At 46.0% G+C, this 21,199-nt stretch overlaps 1 pseudogene; it reads right to left on the bottom strand.

The window, feature by feature from the left end:
* Positions 1-3,792: 3,792 nt before the first annotated feature.
* Positions 3,793-21,199, bottom strand: part of LOC143783261 (transmembrane emp24 domain-containing protein 7 pseudogene) — a 79,913-nt pseudogene continuing 62,506 nt past the window's right edge.

Below are 21,199 nucleotides of genomic sequence, written 5' to 3'. Positions count from 1 at the left end.
ACTTAAATCCGGCTGACTGAGGGTCCGGAGAGTGCAGCGGTGCGGAGCGGTGGGTCCGGAGTCGGCAGCGATGACAAGGAGGCGGCAGAAAGACACTGGCACCGGCGATGCAGAAGCCGGCCAAGATGGCGCCGAAGTGAGGAAGAACGCGGACAGAGAGAACGCCGCATGTCAGCGGCCCATGGAGGTGGCTGCAAAGCTGCAGCAGTTTGCCAGGATGGAGGCTGCTGACGAGGCAGAACAAGGATGCGGAGCCGGAGCTGACAAGGAGGTGGAGGAAGCAGGCACGGCTGAGCAGCATGAGGTACAGAAGGGGGAAGAAGGAGGCAATATGGCGGGGGCTAGTGGGGGACCTGAAGACATACCGCAGGGAGAGGAGCCGACCCTTAGGGATGTTATCACCCTGATTTCCTTGTGCCACAATCCCTGAACTCCTTGGCCCAGCAGATGCAGGAGGTTAAAGGGGACACGGCACAGATTAATGCAGCCCTACAGAAAATGGACAAACGTATAGGAGTGGTGGAGGAGAGGGTGAGCACGGCAGAAGATCACATAGTTAAATTACAGAAAGCTGAAAAGAAGTTCGCCCAAACAATAGCCGAGCTCGCCGCCAAAAATGAGGATCTGGAAAATAGATCCAGAAGGAATAACATACGTATAGTGGGGCTGCCTGAAAAGACTGAGGGGAGAAATCCCACAGAATTTGTTGAAAACTGGCTGCTGGAGAAGATTGGGAGCACAGTGTTGACAAAAGTCTTTGCTGTCGAACAGGCTCATAGGGTCCCTTCACAGCCCTCTGCCCCAGGAGCGAACCCTCGTACCATGCTTGCTAAAATACTCAATTACAGGGATAGAGACATTATCCTCAGAAAGGCAAGAGAGATGGAAGACCTGACGGCTGGAGGTCAAAAAATAGCCATTTATCCGGATTATTCCGCTGCGGTTCAAAAGCAGCGGATGAAGTTTACTGGAGTCAAGCGACGACTGAGGGAGCTGGGAGTGCAGTACTCAGTGATGTTTCCCGCCAAGCTGAGAATGGTGGCTTTCAATAAGACTCACTTTTTTTTAACACCGGAGGACGCTACCCAGTGGCTTGATACCAATGAGAAAAAGCTTACGGGAATAGGCGACTGACATTTCGGCGAGACCCAGCTGGGATTTGTTTTTTCTGTTGATGGAGGAGAGCTCTGTGATTGTTAGCATTGGTTAAAAAGTTGAGCAACTGTTGGAGGCTTTGCTGAGCCATATTGAAGGAATGGCCGGAGGGGATAGTACCGACTACAAAAGTATGGGGGAGGAGGGACAGGTTGGGTACTGTAAACTGGTTTGGTACTTTTTCTATATGTTCATATGAGTTGAAATGTTAAGATACATTACAGTGAAAGTTGGGGGGGGGGGAAATGCGACTGTTATGGTAGCGGGACGCGAATGGAGAGGGTTAAGTAAAGGATAGTGTTTGCGGTGGGCAGTGGAGCCCCACTCTTGATGAGAGGAAGAATGTACTACATTGGGGGGGTTAGGGGGGCAAGTTGGGAGGGAGCAGGGGGGGTGGGAGGGTTGGGGCAGCTCATATTTGGGAAACTGATTACTGAGAGAAATGATAAGCCACAGGATGGGTGATTGTATTAAAATACTGAGTTGGAATGTGAGAGGACTGGCGGATAAAACACGGCGGGCGTCAAGTCTGCAGTATGTCCGAGATCAGAAGGTCTCAATGATATGTTTGCTAGAGACACATTTAGTGCGGGAGAGGGTGGATGTATTGAAGAGGCGCTGGATACAGAGGGCGTATCATTCTACTTTCTCGACGTACTCTGGGGGTGTGTCTGTGTTAATACCTGCGGGGGTGCAATATGAGGAGGTAATGGTAAAAGAGGATGTGGATGGTCAGTATGTGGTGGTGAAATGTAAAATGAATGGAGTGTTGTTGTGTATAGCTGCAATGTATATTCCGCCCCCATATTCAAGTAAGAAGATAAGGGAGGTACTGGAGAGGGTAGAGCGTTGGGGACCGTTACCTTTTTTAATTATTGGAGATCTTAATAATATCTGTGATGACTTTTGGGACAAAAACAAAAACCCCCAGAATAGAGCAGGGGGCACACCACTACGTTTGGGACCTATGTCCGGGAAGTAGGTATGATTGATTTATGGAGAGTTAGACATATTGGGGAAAGGGGGTACTCATGTTACTCGCCAGCTCATGGTACTCTGTCTAGGATTGACTTGGCGCTGGGTAACTGCTTACTTGATACGATGGTAAGGGATGTGAAATATTTGCCTAGGGCTCTCTCAGACCATAGTCCAGTTGAAGTGGAATTTCGGCCGGTTGGGACACGGATAGGGAGCAGGAAGGAGTGGAAAATTCACCCTAATTGGCTATGCAGTATAGACTTGGAAAAGATAAAGAAGGAGTTGGTGGAATTTTTTGAGATAAATGAGGGAAGTGCAGACGCTCTTACTGTGTGGGAAGCCATGAAGGCGTACCTGAGGGGACTGCTGTTCAGGGATATTAGCCGGTGTAAGATGAAATCGAGAGAGATAGAGAAGTTGGCGATTGAAGGGCTGAGGATAGCCAAGGATGAGATGGTAATAACGGGTGCTCCGGAGGCTGGGAGGAGGCTAAAGGCGGCTCAGAGTCAGTTGGAGGAGGTATTGTTGGGTAAGGCTGAAAGGAAGAGGGAATTCATGAATCTGGCTTTTTACCAAGAGGGCGAATCGGTGGGGCATTTGCTATCAATGGTGGCTTCTGCCCAGAGAAGTACTTCCTTTGTTCACTCTTTGATATCGGGGACAGGTATGGCTGTCTCTGAGACTTCAGAGATTTCGGAAATATTTGCGGATTTTTATGCGGACCTATATTCCTCTCGGGCGGATGGGTCGGTGGAGGACACGGTGGCGTTCCTTGGGGAATTGGTAGCTCCCAAGACTGAATGACATAGATAGAGAAGATTTGGAGGCTCCCATCACGGAGGAGGAGTTGGGTCGGGCACTGCAATCTATGGCTAACGGGAAGGCACCTGGAGTAGATGGATTTCCTGCAGAAATTTATAAAGAATTTGGGGAAGTGCTGATTCCAAAATTAAGGGTACTTTTGGAGGAGGCTAGGAGTGGTGGTCGACTACCGGCATCTATGCGGGAGGCCATCATAGTGGTGATTCCTAAGGAGGGGAAGGACCCGACGCAGCCGGATTCATATCGGCCAATCTCCTTGCTTACTATTGACGTTAAACTCCTGGCTAAAGTGTTGGCGATGAGATTGACGAGTGTCATTTCCGGCCTGGTACACTCAGACCAGTCTGGCTTTATGCCTGATAGGTCCACTGCGATCAATCTACGAAGTCTGTATATGAATTTGCAACTCAGATCCGACAATTGTGGCCAGAGAGTTGTTGCATCTTTAGACGCCCATAAGGCGTTTGACAGTGTGGAGTGGGGATATCTCTGGCAGGTGCTACGGAGTATGGGGTTTGGACCGCAGTTTATATCCTGGATTCGACTGATGTACTCGATGCCGACGGCTAGAGTTAGGGTAAATGGGGAGTTATCATGGACCATACAACTGGCTAGAGGGACGAGACAGGGGTGTCCGCTTTCTCCTCTTTTGTTTGCACTGGCTGTGGAACCTTTGGCTGCTAAGCTTCGACGGTCTGATGAGGTGAATGGGTTCAAATATGGGATGATTGAAGAGAAGGTGTATGTTGTACGTTGTATGCGGATGACATTCTGCTATTTCTGGCTGATCCGGGTGCGTCCTTGGAGGGAGCCATTGGGATTATTGAGCGTTTCGGATCAGTGTCGGGACTTAGGATAAACTGGAGTAAGTCGGTCTTGTTTAAGGTGGAAGATGATGGTGGGGAACCACTGGAGGATGGGCGACTGGAGGTGACTAGCCAATTTAAGTACCTTGGAATATGGGTGTCTATGCCTGCTACTGACTATATACATAGAAATCTTAACCCAGTCCTGGGCGTTCTTAAAGCGAAAGCGGATGCCTGGCTTAACAAACAATCTTTACCAATCAAAAGTTCAGTGTGTCGCAGCAAGGTAATTGTAGAGGTCACGATAGTTAAAATATAACCTTTAATAGATCCCACTAAAATACCGTCAGGTATAATTATCCAGTCGGTCTTTAAATAACAAATACACACAAAAGAAAAACCCAAAACACAAATCAAAACTGTTTAAAACTTCCACATAACAATCCTCCTATAAAAAAACGGAGTGGAGTGTCTAATACTAATCACTACCTAGTTATGCTCTATCATGCAAGAAAGGCTCACTGGCCAAATTACACTTGGTGGCTAAAAAGCCCCAACAAAATACCTTTATATATAAATATAAGTAACAGAACGATCTCACCCAGTGTTGCTGTACTTCTGTTTCTTATTCAAGGTATCTAAAGGGTTCCAATAGTGTCCGTGAAATCCGGGGGAGGCTTTCTTTCAGAGACAATCCATACAATACCCCGATTCTTTTAGGACAAGTGGAGCGCCCTAATTTATAACATCCCCAGGAAAATAGCTCCCGACGCGTTTCCCTTGGCTCCGTTCATCAGGGGAGACAAGCCTTTTAAGAATATCGTGGGGGATCAAAGCGCGGCATCCATGGCTCCTCTATTAAGAGCAAACTGGCCTTACCGCGTGTAGGTGGGCTGCTTTCAAATAGAACGCCAAATCAAGGATAACACCGTCATATCCGGTGCGTCCCTCAGTGAAGCGCACCGGTGATGCGCACACGTCATATCCACCGCGCCCATGCAAAGGAAACCTCATTGGGGCGCTATTTTGAAAGTCCAAACGTCACATCCGGTGCGTACTATATGGAACGCATGCGTGAACCGCATACGATCCAGCCGCTGCGGGCTGGCTTAAACTGCATTTATCTGTGGTAGGTAGGGTGAACCTCATTAAAATGATCCTGATGCCGAAAATACTGTATGTCCTTCATAATGCGCCAGTTTGGATACCACGCAGGAGATTTAGACAGATTAACTCTCTGTTTAAAAATTTAATATGGGGTAGACAGTATCCGCGTATCAAACTGGAGATACTACAGCGACCCAAAGACGATGGGGGACTGGCACTGCCTAACCCTGAAATGTATTTTCTTGCAGCTCAATGTCAGCATTTAAAAGGCTGGGTGTATGAAGGGTCATCTGGAGCAACACAGCGGTTGATGGAAGTAGTGACAAAAAGAAGGCCAGTAGTACAATGTTTGGAGGATGGATCCCTGGGGGCTTTGGGGAAATCATACCCGACTGTGTTGCTGATACGGAAGCTGTGGGGTAGGCTGAGACACATACGGGGGGTCACGGGTTTGACTAAATTTTCACCGATATGGCATAATAGCAACTTACAGGAGTTTGCGACACTGGGAGTACTGATAGAATGGCAAGTCAAAGGGATTCAATACGTGTATCAAATAATTGAGCGAGGTGAATTGAAATCATTTTCCCAATTGCAGGCGGAATTTGGTCTTGGGTCTGTAGGGGAATTCCAGTATTTGCGGATGAGGGATGCTTTTGTAGCTCAGAGTAGGAAGGGAAGTATTGAAATTCAGAGGGATATAGTACTGGAGTATGTATGTAATGACAGGACTACTGGGGGGGTCATATCTACTTTGTACAAAGATCTGTTGCATACTTTCCTACTGAGGTTTCCAATAATGGCGAGAGCTAAATGGGAGAGGGATCTGGGTCCAATGGAGAATGAGACTTGGGAGGCGGTGCTAGAATGGGTCCCGCAATTGTCACTGAGTGAACCGTATAGAATGTCACAGCTCTATGTGATACACAGGGTGTATGAGTCACCGATAATGCTTTATAAGGCTGGTTTGCGTGATGACTCTGAATGTCCGAGGTGTAAAACTGTGGATGCTGATATACTCCATATGATGTGGACGTGTCCGAGACTGGCTGCCTTTTGGTTGGTAGTTTTGAGTCGTATGGAAGGTGCGTATGGATGTAAGGTTCCAAGGGATCCAGTTGTGTGCTTGTTGGGATGTGTGGATGAGATTGGAATGGATAATAACTTAAGGATTGCTATTGCTAGATTGTTATACATGGCTAGGAAGGTAATAGCTCGGAATTAGATTAGGGAAGAACCGCCGTCAAGAGGAGAATTCCTCCAGTATGTGAAACAGGGTCTGACACTGGAAAAAGGGTTTTATAAAAAAAGAGGGAAAATCGAGATGTTCAATAAAATGTGGTCTCTGTGGATTGCTATGGGATAGGGGTATTATAGTGAGAGACTTAATTAATGTTCCTAATTAATGGTAATGTAAACTGTGGCTTATATTATTGGTTGAGGGATTAGATATTATATTGGTTTAATAATGAAAGTGCTAAGCAAGATGAGATGCTTTGATGGGTTAGGGTGGGGGGAGGGGGGATTAAAGGGGATTGTTTGAAGGGAGGGGGGGAAGATTTGTAATGAAAATAAGAATGTACCATGTAATTTACCTTGTTATTCTTAATAAAAATGTATTTGAATTAAAAAAAGGATGGGAGACCGCAGCGGAGATGGCTCGAGATTCCCCCTGTGCAGAGGCGGGATCTCGACCCCTAACAGACTATGGACTGAATGACCATAACATTTACAATAGACTGTGGACTGACTGACCACAGCATTTATGCTAGGTGTGGAATTTCTGACCACATTTCCAGTGGACTACAAGACTATGGACTGAATGAACGCAACATTTACACTAGAATGTGGACTGGCAGACCACTTTTACATTCGACTGTGGACTGGTGAATCAAAAGTTTTCCACTAGTTTAAGGACTGACTTGCCATAGCATTTAGCTAGGTGTGAAATCCCTGACCACATTTCCAGTAGACCAAAAGGCTATGTGTGATGTGAGTCACTATAGTAAATGTTAGCCCCTGAAGTGGAGACAAAGACTACAATAACAGAAAGAAAAAATATACACTACTTACTGAATAAGTAAAAGGAGGTCAAACAATCCGAGGTAGGGTCCAGCAAATGGTGCAGTACAAAAAGGGAAGCCAGAGACTTAAACCAATTTACTAGCTAAGGTCAGAAATGCCAGAAAGACAAGACAGTTTACAGGGAGCAGGCACAAGAGAAGTCAGGTCACAAGCAAAGAGTCTAAGTCTGGGAAGGGAATAAAGTCAGGCTGGGTCAGGCACAGAGCACAGAGGGACCAGTTACACAGGCAGTAGAAAGTGTACAATTGACACTGGAAGGAGGAGCCAGCATGCTTAAGTAGAGGACTACTCAAGGAAAGTGAAAACAGATGATTGCAGCTCAGACCCATCTTGGATCAGTCTTACACAGGCAGCAGCAAGTGTACGATTGACACTGGATTGAGGAGCCAGCATGCTTAAGTAGAGGACTACTCAAGGAAAGTGAACACAGATGATTGCAGCTCAGACCCAGCACAACAAAACAGACTAACAGCTTCTACACAAAGTAACATAGCAGACAGGAACAGAATGGAGCTCGTGACACTATGGTCTGAATGAGCATTTCATTTAGACTAGACTATGGACTGACTGACCACAGCATTTATACTAGACTATGGACTGATTGGCCACATCTACAGTAGACCTTGGACTGACTTATCAAAACTTTTAATCTAGTCTTTGGATGAATGATCACAGCATTTACATTAGTTTGAATACTGACTGACAACAGCATTTGCACTTGTTTAAGGCCTTACTGACCTTGTCATTTTCAGTAGATTTTGACTGCCTGACCACATTTCCAGTAAAGTTTGCACTGCCTGACTATAATATTTACACGAGTCTAAGGACTGACTAACCACAGCATTTATGCTAGGTATGGAATTTCTGAACACATTTCCAGTAGACCAGAAGACTATGGACTGAATGAACACAGCATTTACACTAGAATGTGAACTAATAGACCACTTTTACAGTGGACTGTGGACTGGCGGACCAAAACTTTTACACTAGTTTATGGACTGACTGATCATAGCATTTCCGCTAGGTTTTCATTGTCTGACCACATTTCCATTAGACTGTAGTCTGACTATAACATTTATAGAATACTGTAGAATGACTGAACATAATATATACAGTAAATTATCAAATGACTGACTACAGTAGTCACAATAAACTGACCACAGTCCTTATACCTGAAATAAGTAATTTTGTCCCTAGTGTGTTATATTTTTCTTTGTGTATAGCATGTAGCAGGAACATATTATCACACCCTTGACTTTTTACAGGTGACTGAGGCCCAGTGAGATGGTGGAAGTTGAAATTTTTCCTTTTGGATTTCAAGAAGAGAATTAGAAAAATCTCCTAACAGGTAATTAATATTCATATTAATTACTGATAATTGTAGGTTTAGGCATAAGTTCTAGGCCTACCGGGGTGTAATAACACCTTCCTGGTACATGAGCATATGTTGTTTGTGTTTTTCACATGTATATCTTTCTATACACAACTCCTAGTATAATACAACCATATTTCAGGGGCAGATGTAAGGAACATTTCTTCTTCTTATCCTCTGTCTTCTAAAATAAGAAAACATTCTTATGTTTCATAGAATAGGCTTCTTATCAGCGGTGTAACATTCAATGCCTCGATTACAAGAGACTGATATCATCATTTACACTAGGCTGTGGAGCAACTGACCACAGTATTTCCACTAGACTGTGGAGAGACTAACAACATTTCCTCTAGACTGTTGACTGACTGACCACAGCATTTCCTCTAGACTTTGGATCGGATAACAACAACATTTACAATAGACTGTGAACCAACTGAACAAAGAATTTACAGTAGACTGTGGACCGATGGACCACAGCATTTAAACTAGATAGTAGACCCACTGACGACATGATTTACACCAGACTGTTGACTGACTGGCCACATTTACATCAGACTGTGGTCTGATGGACAAAACGTTTTACACTAGTCCATGGGCTAACTGATCCAAGCATTTACAGTAGTCTAAGGACTGACTGAGCACAGCATTTATGCTAGGTGTGGAATTCTTGACCACATTTCCAGTAGACCTCAAGACTATGAACTGAATGACCATAACATTTACAATAGACTGTGGACTGACTGACCACAGCATTTATGCTAGGTGTGGAATTTCTGACCACATTTCCAGTGAACTAGAAGATTATGGACTGAATGAACGCAACATTTACACTAGAATGTGGACTGACAGACCACTTTTACATTCGACTGTGGACTGGTGGACCAAAAGTTTTACACTAGTTTAAGGACTGACTTGCCATAGCATTTAGCTAGGTGTGTAATTCCTGACCACATTTCCAGTAGACCAAAAGACTATGTGTGATGGGAGTCACTATAGTAAATGTCAGCCCCAGAAGTGGAGAGAAAGACTACAATAACAGAAAGAAAAAATATACACTACTTACTGAATAAGTAAAAGGAGGTCAAACAATCCGAGGTCAGGTCCAGGAAATGGTGCAGTACAACAAGGGGAAGTCAGAGACTTAAACCAATTTACTAGCCGAGGTCAGGAATACCAGAAAGACAAGACAGTTTACAGGGAGCATGCACAAGAGAAGTCAGGTCACAAGTAAAGAGTCTAAGTCCGGGAAGGGAATACAGTCAGGCTAGGTCAGGCACAGAGCACAGATGGATCAGTCTTACACAGGCAGCAGCAAGTGTACGATTGACACTGGATGGAGGAGCCTGCATGCTTAAGTAGAGGACTACTCAAGGAAAGTGAACACAGATCATTTCAGCACAGACCCAGCACGGATCAGTCTTACACAGGCAGCAGCAAGTGTACGATTGACACTGGATGGAGGAGCCAGCATGCTTAAGTAGAGGACTACTCAAGGAAAGTGAAACAGATGATTTCAGCACAAACCCAGCATGGATCAGTCTTACACAGGCAGCAGCAAGTGTACGATTGACACTGGATGGAGGAGCCAGCATGGAACGTGAACACAGATGATTGCAGCACAGTGTCACGGGGAGACTATCTCAGCGAGAGCTAAAAACCCGGGCCCCTGCAGTTTCCCTCAGACTAGGGAAATCCTGACTGACCCTCTACCTGGAGTTTACACTGATGGTGTGCATGTCCAGGCCACGAACCTCACCCTGACTCCTGTTTTAACCCTAGGCTGATGCCTCCGCCCTCCACCCAGTGAAGAGGTAATATTCCAAAACCCACAGTTAGCACAGACAAGGATAAATGAAAATATACACCACGCCGCAGTCACTCAGGAATACACTATAAATGTGCAGGGCAAAATAAATACTAATATAGGAAGGAGTAAATAAGACAGAGGAAAATACACCACCAGCAACGAATCTCCAACAACCAGCTCTCCACTCCAGACCGAGATAACAACGCACAAGACAGAAGCTATAATCGGCGACGCCCAATGAACAGGAGAACTATTTAAAGGCCATGGGAATGGCCCAGCTTCCAATCCGAGGATTAGGTAAATTAACTCCGGAACAGCTAGATAAAATCTAGCAGACGCCAATGAGCAAATAGTGGTCAAAAGCGGAATTACCGCTGTCTGTCGGACGACCTGGTCTGAACAGCGTCCGACATGACACACAGACCCAGCAAGGATCAGTCTGCCACAGCCAGCAGCAAGTGTACGATTGACACTGGATGGAGGAGCCAGCATGCTTAAGTCTTACACAGGCAGCAGCAAGTGTACGATTGACACTGGATTGAGGAGCCAGCATGCTTAAGTAGAGGACTACTCAAGGAAAGTGAACACAGATGATTGCAGCACAGACCCAGCACGGATCAGTCTGCCACATCCAGCAGCAAGTGTACGATTGACACTGGATGGAGGAGCCAGCATGCTTAAGTAGAGGACTACTCAAGGAAAGTGAACACAGATGATTGCAGCACAGACCCAGCACGGCTCAGTCTTACACAAGCAGCAGCAAGTGTACGATTGACACTGGATGGAGGAGCCAGCATGGAAAGTGATCACAGATGATTGCAGCACCGACCCAGCATGCATCAGTCTGACACAGGCAGCAGCAAGTGTACGATTCACACTGGATGGAGGAGCCAGCATGCTTAATTAGAGGACTACTCAAAGAAAGTGAACACAGATGATTGCAGCACAGACCCAGCACGGATCAGTCTTACACAGGCAGTAGCAAGTGTACGATTGACACTGGATGGAGGAGCCAGCATGCTTAAAGGGCCACTGTCACCCCCTCCAGCCGTTATGAACTAAAAGAGCCACCTTGTGCAGCAGTAATGCTGCATTCTAACAAGGTGGCTCTTTTAGTTTTTGGTGCATGTATTCCCAAAATAATGCATTTTATAAATTCTCCAAAATACTTTTCTTTCGCCAGGGAGGCAGGTCCTCACCCCCCTGCTTGAAACGCCAGACTGTAGTCTGTTGTGAAATTGGATTTTGGGCTCCCCCGGTGGCCACTGGTGGAATTGAACTGGTGTGCATCATCCCCTCTGTTCACCTGTTTCCATCAGGATGTGGGAGTCGCTATTTAACCTTGCTCCTCTGTCACTTCCATGCCGGTCAACATTGTAATCAGAAGCCTTTCTGTGCATGTTCCTGCTGCTAGACAACTCCCAGCTAAGTTGGACTTTAGTCCTCGTTTGTTTTTGCATTTTGTTCCAGTTCACAGCTGTAGTTTCGTTTCTGTGTCTGGAAAGCTCTTGTGATCTGAAATTGCCACTCTGATGTTATGAGTTAATACTAGAGTCTTAAAGTAATTTCAGGATGGTATTTTGATAGGGTTTTCAGCTGACCATGAAAGTGCCCTTTCTGTCTTCCTGCTATCTAGTAAGCGGACCTCAATTTTGCTAAACCTATTTTCATACTACGTTTGTCATTTCATCTAAAATCACCGCCAATATATGTGGGGGCCTCTGTCTGCCTATCGGGGAAATTTCTCTAGAGGTGAGCCAGGACTATATTTTCCTCTGCCAGGATTAGTTAGTCCTCCGGCCGGCGCTGGGCGTCTAGGGATAAAAACGTAGGCAACGCTACCCGGCTACTGTTAGTTGTGCGGCAGGTTTAGTTCATGGTCAGTTTAGTTTCCATCCTTCCAAGAGCTAGTACTTATGTTTGCTGGGCTATGTTCTCTTGCCATTGAGAACCATAACAGTTTGACCGGCCCGAAAAGGGTTAAATTAATTGACAGAGAAAGGAGAGAAAAGAGAAGTCTGCTGAAGATTTTTTTTTTTTTTTTTTTTCCCTTCCCTTCAGTTCTGAGTGTGCTTGTAATTGAATCTCTTGCAAGTCTGCCTATATTGCAGCCTTTCTCTCTCTCTCTCTCCTTCTAATCCTGGAATGGCTCTGTGTTCACCTGTTTAAAATGGATATTCAGAGTTTAGCTGCAGGTTTGAATAATCTCACCACGAAAGTTCAAAATTTACAAGATTTTGTTGTTCATGTTCCTATATCTGAACCTAGAATTCCTTTGCCTGAATTTTTCTCGGGGAATAGATCTTGCTTTCAAAATTTCAAAAATAATTGCAAGTTGTTTTTGTCCCTGAAATCTCGCTCTGCTGGAGATCCTGCTCAGCAGGTCAGGATTGTGATTTCCTTGCTCCGGGGCGACCCTCAGGATTGGGCTTTTGCATTGGCTCCAGGGGATCCTGCGTTGCTCAATGTGGATGCGTTTTTTCTGGCCTTGGGGTTGCTTTATGAGGAACCTCAGTTAGAGCTTCAGGCGGAAAAGGCCTTGATGTCCCTATCTCAGGGGCAAGACGAAGCTGAAATATACTGCCAGAAATTCCGTAAATGGGCTGTGCTTACTCAGTGGAATGAGTGCGCCCTGGCGGCGAATTTCAGAGAGGGTCTCTCTGATGCCAGTAAGGATGTTATGGTGGGGTTCCCTGTGCCTGCGGGTCTGAATGAGTCCATGACAATGGCTATCCAGATCGATAGGCGTCTGCGGGAGCGCAAACCTGTGCACCATTTGGCGGTGTCTACTGAGAAGACGCCAGAGAATATGCAATGTGATAGAATTCTGTCCAGAAGTGAACGGCAGAATTTAAGACGAAAAAATGGGTTGTGCTTCTATTGCGGTGATTCAACTCATGTTATATCAGCATGCTCTAAGCGTACTAAGAAGCTTGATAAGTCTGTTTCAATTGGCACTTTACAGTCTAAGTTTATTCTATCTGTGACCCTGATTTGTTCTTTATCATCTATTACCGCGGATGCCTATGTCGACTCTGGCGCCGCTTCGAGTCTTATGGATTGGTCCTTTGCCAAACGCTGTGGGTATGATTTGGAGCCTCTTGAAACTCCTATACCCCTGAAGGGGATTGACTCCACCCCATTGGCTAGTAATAAACCACAATACTGGACACAAGTAACTATGCGGATTAATCCGGATCATCAGGAGATTATTCGCTTTCTTGTGCTGTATAACCTACATGATGTGTTGGTGCTTGGATTGCCATGGCTGCAATCTCATAACCCAGTCCTTGACTGGAAAGCTATGTCTGTGTTAAGCTGGGGATGTAAGGGGACGCATGGGGACGTACCTGTGGTTTCCATTTCATCATCTATTCCCTCTGAGATTCCTGAATTCTTGACTGAATATCGTGACGTTTTTGAAGAACCTAAGCTTGGTTCATTACCTCCGCACCGGGAGTGCGATTGTGCCATAGATTTGATTCCGGGTAGTAAATACCCTAAGGGTCGTTTATTTAATCTGTCTGTGCCTGAACATGCTGCTATGCGAGAATATATAAATGAGTCCTTGGAAAAGGGACATATTCGTCCTTCGTCATCTCCCTTAGGAGCCGGTTTTTTCTTTGTGGCTAAGAAAGATGGCTCTTTGAGACCGTGTATTGATTATCGGCTTTTGAATAAAATCACGGTTAAATATCAATATCCGTTGCCACTGCTGACTGATTTGTTTGCTCGCATAAAGGGGGCCAAGTGGTTCTCTAAGATAGATCTCCGTGGGGCGTATAATTTGGTGCGAATTAAGCAGGGGGATGAGTGGAAGACCGCATTTAATACGCCCGAGGGCCACTTTGAGTATTTGGTGATGCCTTTTGGTCTTTCAAATGCCCCTTCAGTCTTTCAGTCCTTTATGCATGACATTTTCCGTGATTATTTGGATAAATTTATGATTGTGTATCTGGATGATATTTTGATTTTTTCGGATGACTGGGACTCTCATGTCCAGCAGGTCAGGAGGGTTTTTCAGGTTTTGCGGTCTAATTCCTTGTGTGTGAAGGGTTCTAAGTGCGTTTTTGGGGTTCAAAAGATTTCCTTTTTGGGATATATTTTTTCCCCCTCTTCCATCGAGATGGATCCTGTCAAGGTTCAGGCTATTTGTGATTGGACGCAACCCTCTTCTCTTAAGAGTCTTCAGAAATTTTTGGGCTTTGCTAACTTTTATCGTCGATTTATTGCTGGTTTTTCTGATGTTGTTAAACCATTGACTGATTTGACTAAGAAGGGTGCTGATGTTGCTGATTGGTCCCCTGCTGCTGTGGAGGCCTTTCGGGAGCTTAAGCGCCGCTTTTCTTCCGCCCCTGTGTTGCGTCAGCCTGATGTTGCTCTTCCTTTTCAGGTTGAGGTCGACGCTTCTGAAATCGGAGCTGGGGCAGTTTTGTCGCAGAGAAGTTCCGATTGTTCCGTGATGAGACCTTGTGCCTTTTTCTCGCGTAAATTTTCGCCCGCCGAGCGGAATTATGATGTTGGGAATCGGGAGCTTTTGGCCATGAAGTGGGCTTTTGAGGAGTGGCGTCATTGGCTTGAGGGGGCTAGACATCAGGTGGTGGTATTGACTGACCACAAAAATCTAATTTATCTTGAGTCCGCCAGACGCCTGAATCCTAGACAGGCGCGCTGGTCGTTGTTTTTCTCTCGGTTTAATTTTGTGGTGTCCTACCTGCCGGGTTCTAAGAATGTTAAGGCGGATGCCCTTTCTAGGAGTTTTGAGCCTGACTCCCCTGGTAACTCTGAACCTACAGGTATCCTTAAGGATGGAGTGATATTGTCTGCCGTTTCTCCAGACCTGCGGCGGGCCTTGCAGGAGTTTCAGGCGGATAGACCTGATCGTTGCCCACCTGGTAGACTGTTTGTTCCTGATGATTGGACCAGTAAAGTCATTTCTGAGGTTCATTCTTCTGCGTTGACAGGTCATCCTGGAATCTTTGGTACCAGGGATTTGGTGGCAAGGTCCTTCTGGTGGCCTTCCCTGTCTCGAGTGTTATGACCCCAATGGCGAGGGTCTCAGAGGAACGTGGAAGTCTGCAGAATACAAAAATCCAGCTCATAGGGCAGTGGTAACTGGGTTGACCATATATCTACTCCTAACGCCAACACTAGAAGTAGCCGGGGATCATTCCTACGTTGATTCTAGATGACACGCGCCAGCCGGAGAATCTAGCTACCCCTAGTAGAGGAAAACAAAGACCTTTCTTGCCTCCAGAGAAGGGGACCCCAAAGCTGGATAGAAGCCCCCCACAAATAATGACGTTGAGGTAAGAGGAAATGACAAACACAGAAATGAACCAGGTTTAGCACAGAGAGGCCCGCTTACTAATAGCAGAATAAAGAAAGGTAACTTATATGGTCAACAAAAACCCTATCAAAATCCACACTGGAAATTCAAGAACCCCCGAACCGTCTAACGGTCCGGGGGGAGAACACCAGCCCCCCTAGAGCTTCCAGCAAAGGTCAGGATATAGATTTGGAACAAGCTGGACAAAAATACAAAACCAAAACAAATAGCAAAAAGCAAAAGGCAGACTTAGCTGATATAACTGGAACCAGGATCAGTAGACAAGAGCACAGCAGACTAGCTCTGATAACTACGTTGCCAGGCATAGAACTGAAGGTCCAGGGAGCTTATATAGCAACACCCCTAACTAACGACCCAGGTGCGGATAAAAGGAATGACAGAAAAACCAGAGTCAAAAAACTAGTAACCACTAGAGGGAGCAAAAAGCAAATTCACAACAGTACCCCCCCCTTAGTGAGGGGTCACCGAACCCTCACCACGACCACCAGGGCGATCAGGATGAGCGGCATGAAAGGCACGAACTAAATCGGCCGCATGAACATCAGAGGCGACCACCCAGGAATTATCCTCCTGACCATAGCCCTTCCACTTGACCAGGTACTGAAGCCTCCGCCTGGAGAGGCGAGAATCCAAGATCTTCTCCACCACGTACTCCAACTCGCCCTCAACCAACACCGGAGCAGGAGGCTCAGCAGAAGGAACTACAGGCACAATGTACCGCCGCAACAAGGACCTATGAAATACATTGTGAATAGCAAACGACACAGGAAGATCCAGACGAAAAGATACAGGATTAAGGATTTCCAATATCTTGTAAGGCCCAATAAAACGAGGTTTAAATTTGGGAGAGGAGACCTTCATAGGAACAAAGCGGGAAGAAAGCCATACCAAATCCCCAACGCGTAGTCGGGGACCCACACCGCGGCGGCGGTTGGCAAAGCGCTGAGCCTTCTCCTGTGACAACTTCAAGTTGTCCACCACATGATTCCAGATCTGCTGCAACCTATCCACCACAGAATCCACCCCAGGACAGTCAGAAGGCTCCACATGACCCGAAGAAAAACGAGGATGGAAACCAGAGTTGCAGAAAAAAGGCGAAACCAAGGTGGCGGAACTAGCCCGATTATTAAGGGCAAACTCAGCCAACGGCAAGAATGTCACCCAATCGTCCTGATCAGCAGAGACAAAACACCTCAAATAAGCCTCCAAAGTCTGATTAGTTCGCTCCGTCTGTCCATTAGTCTGAGGATGGAAAGCAGACGAAAACGACAAATCAATGCCCATCCTACTACAAAAGGATCGCCAGAACCTGGAAACGAACTGGGATCCTCTGTCTGACACAATATTCTCAGGGATGCCGTGCAAACGAACCACGTTCTGAAAAAACACAGGAACCAGATCGGAAGAGGAAGGCAGCTTAGGCAAAGGAACCAAATGGACCATCTTGGAAAAGCGATCACATATTACCCAGATAACGGACATGCCCTGAGATAACGGAAGATCAGAAATGAAATCCATGGAGATATGTGTCCAAGGTCTCTTCGGGACAGGCAAGGGCAAGAGCAAACCGCTGGCACGAGAACAGCAAGGCTTAGCTCGAGCACAAGTCCCACAGGACTGCACAAATGACCGCACATCCCTTGACAAGGAAGGCCACCAAAAGGACCTGGCCACCAGATCTCTGGTGCCAAAAATTCCCGGGTGACCTGCCAACACCGAGGAATGAACCTCGGAAATGACTCTGCTGGTCCACTTATCCGGGACAAACAGTCTGTCAGGTGGACAAGACTCAGGCCTATCAGCCTGAAATCTCTGCAACACACGTCGCAGATCCGGAGAAATAGCTGACAAGATAACTCCATCTTTAAGAATACCAACAGGATCAGCGACTCCAGGAGCATCATGCACAAAGCTCCTAGAAAGAGCATCGGCCTTCACATTCTTTGAACCTGGTAAATACGAGACAACAAAATCAAAGCGGGAGAAAAACAATGACCAGCGGGCCTGTCTCGGATTAAGGCGTTTAGCAGACTCGAGATACATCAGATTTTTGTGATCAGTCAAGACCACCACACGATGCTTAGCACCCTCGAGCCAATGACGCCACTCCTCAAATGCCCATTTCATGGCCAACAACTCCCGATTGCCCACATCATAATTTCGCTCGGCAGGCGAAAACTTCCTAGAGAAAAAGGCACAAGGTTTCATAACAGAGCAACCAGGGTCTCTCTGCGACAAAACGGCCCCTGCCCCAATCTCCGAAGCATCCACCTCAACCTGAAAGGGAAGTGAGACGTCAGGCTGGCACAAAACAGGCGCCGAAGTAAACCGGCGTTTCAACTCCTGGAAAGCCTCCACGGCAGCAGGAGCCCAGTTAGCTACATCGGAGCCCTTCTTGGTCATATCCGTCAAAGGTTTCACAATGCTAGAAAAATTAGCGATAAAACGACGGTAGAAGTTAGCGAAGCCCAAGAACTTCTGAAGACTCTTAACTGATGAGGGCTGAGTCCAATCAAGAATAGCTCGGACCTTGACTGGGTCCATCTCCACAGCAGAAGGGGAAAAAATGAACCCCAAAAAGGGAACCTTCTGTACACCAAAGAGACACTTTGAGCCCTTGACAAACAAAGAATTTTCACGCAAAATTTTAAAGACCAACCTGACCTGCTCCACATGCGAATCCCAATTATCAGAAAAAACCAAAATATCATCCAGATAAACAATCAAAAATTTATCCAGATACTTCCGGAAAATGTCATGCATAAAGGACTGAAAAACTGAAGGCGCATTGGAGAGCCCAAAAGGCATCACCAAGTACTCAAAATGACCTTCGGGCGTATTGAATGCGGTTTTCCATTCATCACCTTGCTTAATGCGCACAAGGTTGTACGCACCACGAAGGTCTATCTTGGTGAACCACTTGGCACCCTTAATCCGGGCAAACAAGTCAGACAACAGCGGTAAAGGATACTGAAACTTGACAGTGATCTTATTTAAAAGCCGATAATCAATACAAGGTCTCAAAGATCCGTCCTTTTTTGCCACAAAAAAGAATCCCGCACCAAGAGGGGAAGAAGACGGACGAATATGTCCTTTCTCCAGAGACTCCTTGATATATGAACGCATAGCGGTATGTTCAGGTACCGACAGATTAAACAGTCTTCCCTTAGGAAATTTACTGCCTGGGATCAAATCTATAGCACAGTCACAGTCCCTATGAGGAGGCAGTGCACTGGACTCAGACTCACTGAAGACATCCTGATAATCAGACAAATACTCCGGAACTTCCGAAGGCGTAGAGGAAGCAATAGACACAGGCAGGGAATCCCCATGAATACCACGACAGCCCCAACTTGAGACTGACATAGCCTTCCAGTCCAGGACTGGATTATGGGTCTGTAACCATGGCAGCCCTAAAACAACCAAATCATGCATTTTATGTAAAACCAGGAAACGTATCACCTCGCGGTGTTCAGGAGTCATGCACATGGTAACCTGTGTCCAATACTGCGGTTTATTTGCTGCCAATGGTGTAGCATCAATACCCCTAAGAGGAATAGGATTTTCTAATGGTTCAAGAGTAAAACCACAGCGCTTAGCAAATGAGAGATCCATGAGACTCAGGGCAGCACCTGAATCTACAAACGCCATGACAGGATAAGATGACAGTGAGCAAATCAAAGTTACAGACAGAATAAATTTAGGTTGCAAATTACCAACGGTGACAGGACTAACAACCTTAGCTATACGTTTAGAGCATGCTGAGATAACATGTGTAGAATCACCACAGTAGTAGCACAAGCCATTCCGGCGTCTATGAATTTTCCGCTCATTTCTAGTCAGGATTCTATCACATTGCATTAAATCAGGTGTCTGTTCAGACAACACCATGAGGGAATTTGCGGTTTTTCTATCACATTGCACCGAATTAGGTGTCTGTTCAGACAACACCATGAGGGAATTTGCGGTTTTGCGCTCCCGCAACCGCCGGTCAATTTGAATAGCCAGTGCCATAGTATCATTCAGACCTGTGGGAATGGGAAAACCCACCATAACATTCTTAATGGCTTCAGAAAGGCCATTTCTAAAATTAGCGGCCAGTGCACACTCGTTCCAATGTGTCAGCACGGACCATTTCCGAAATTTTTGGCAATACACTTCAGCCTCGTCCTGCCCCTGAGACATAGCCAGCAAGGCCTTTTCTGCCTGAATCTCAAGATTGGGTTCCTCATAAAGTAAACCGAGCGCCAGAAAAAACGCATCAAGATCAGCCAATGCCGGATCTCCTGGCGCCAGCGAAAAAGCCCAATCCTGAGGGTCGCCCCGTAAGAACGAAATAACAATTTTTACTTGCTGAGCAGAATCTCCAGATGAACAGGGTCTCAGGGACAAAAACAATTTACAATTATTCACGAAATTCCTAAACTTAAACCTGTCTCCGGAAAACAGTTCAGGAATCGGTATTTTAGGTTCTGACCTAGGATTTCTGATAACATAATCTTGTATGCCCTGCACACGAGTAGCCAGCTGGTCCACACTTGTAATCAAGGTCTGGACATTCATGTCTGCAGCAAGCATAGCCACTCTGAGGTAAAGGGGAAAAAGAAAAAAAAAACTCAGAATCTTCTTTCTTATAATCCCTCTTCTGCAATGCATTAAACATTTAATACTGGCCTGGCAAACTGTTATGACCCCAATGGCGAGGGTCTCAGAGGAACGTGGAAGTCTGCAGAATACAAAAATCCAGCTCATAGGGCAGTGGTAACTGGGTTGACCATATATCTACTCCTAACGCCAACACTAGAAGTAGCCGGGGATCATTCCTACGTTGATTCTAGATGACACGCGCCAGCCGGAGAATCTAGCTACCCCTAGTAGAGGAAAACAAAGACCTTTCTTGCCTCCAGAGAAGGGGACCCCAAAGCTGGATAGAAGCCCCCCACAAATAATGATGGTGAGGTAAGAGGAAATGACAAACACAGAAATGAACCAGGTTTAGCACAGAGAGGCCCGCTTACTAATAGCAGAATAAAGAAAGGTAACTTATATGGTCAACAAAAACCCTATCAAAATCCACACTGGAAATTCAAGAACCCCCGAACCGTCTAACGGTCCGGGGGGAGAACACCAGCCCCCCTAGAGCTTCCAGCAAAGGTCAGGATATAGATTTGGAACAAGCTGGACAAAAATACAAAACCAAAACAAATAGCAAAAAGCAAAAGGCAGACTTAGCTGATATAACTGGAACCAGGATCAGTAGACAAGAGCACAGCAGACTAGCTCTGATAACTACGTTGCCAGGCATAGAACTGAAGGTCCAGGGAGCTTATATAGCAACACCCCTAACTAACGACCCAGGTGCGGATAAAAGGAATGACAGAAAAACCAGAGTCAAAAAACTAGTAACCACTAGAGGGAGCAAAAAGCAAATTCACAACACTCGAGATGTGCGAGGCTTTGTGCAGTCTTGTGACGTTTGTGCTCGGGCCAAGCCTTGTTGTTCTCGGGCTAGTGGATTGTTGTTGCCCTTGCCTATCCCGAAGAGGCCCTGGACGCACATCTCGATGGATTTTATTTCGGATCTTCCTGTTTCTCAGAAGATGTCTGTCATCTGGGTGGTGTGTGACCGTTTCTCTAAGATGGTCCATTTGGTTCCCCTGCCTAAGTTGCCTTCTTCTTCCGAGTTGGTTCCTCTGTTTTTTCAAAATGTGGTCCGT

This window comes from Ranitomeya variabilis, chromosome 6 (assembly GCF_051348905.1).
Source record: "Ranitomeya variabilis isolate aRanVar5 chromosome 6, aRanVar5.hap1, whole genome shotgun sequence".
NCBI classification, from domain to species: Eukaryota; Metazoa; Chordata; class Amphibia; order Anura; family Dendrobatidae; genus Ranitomeya; species Ranitomeya variabilis.
This window is presented reverse-complemented; position numbering and strand designations above follow the sequence as displayed.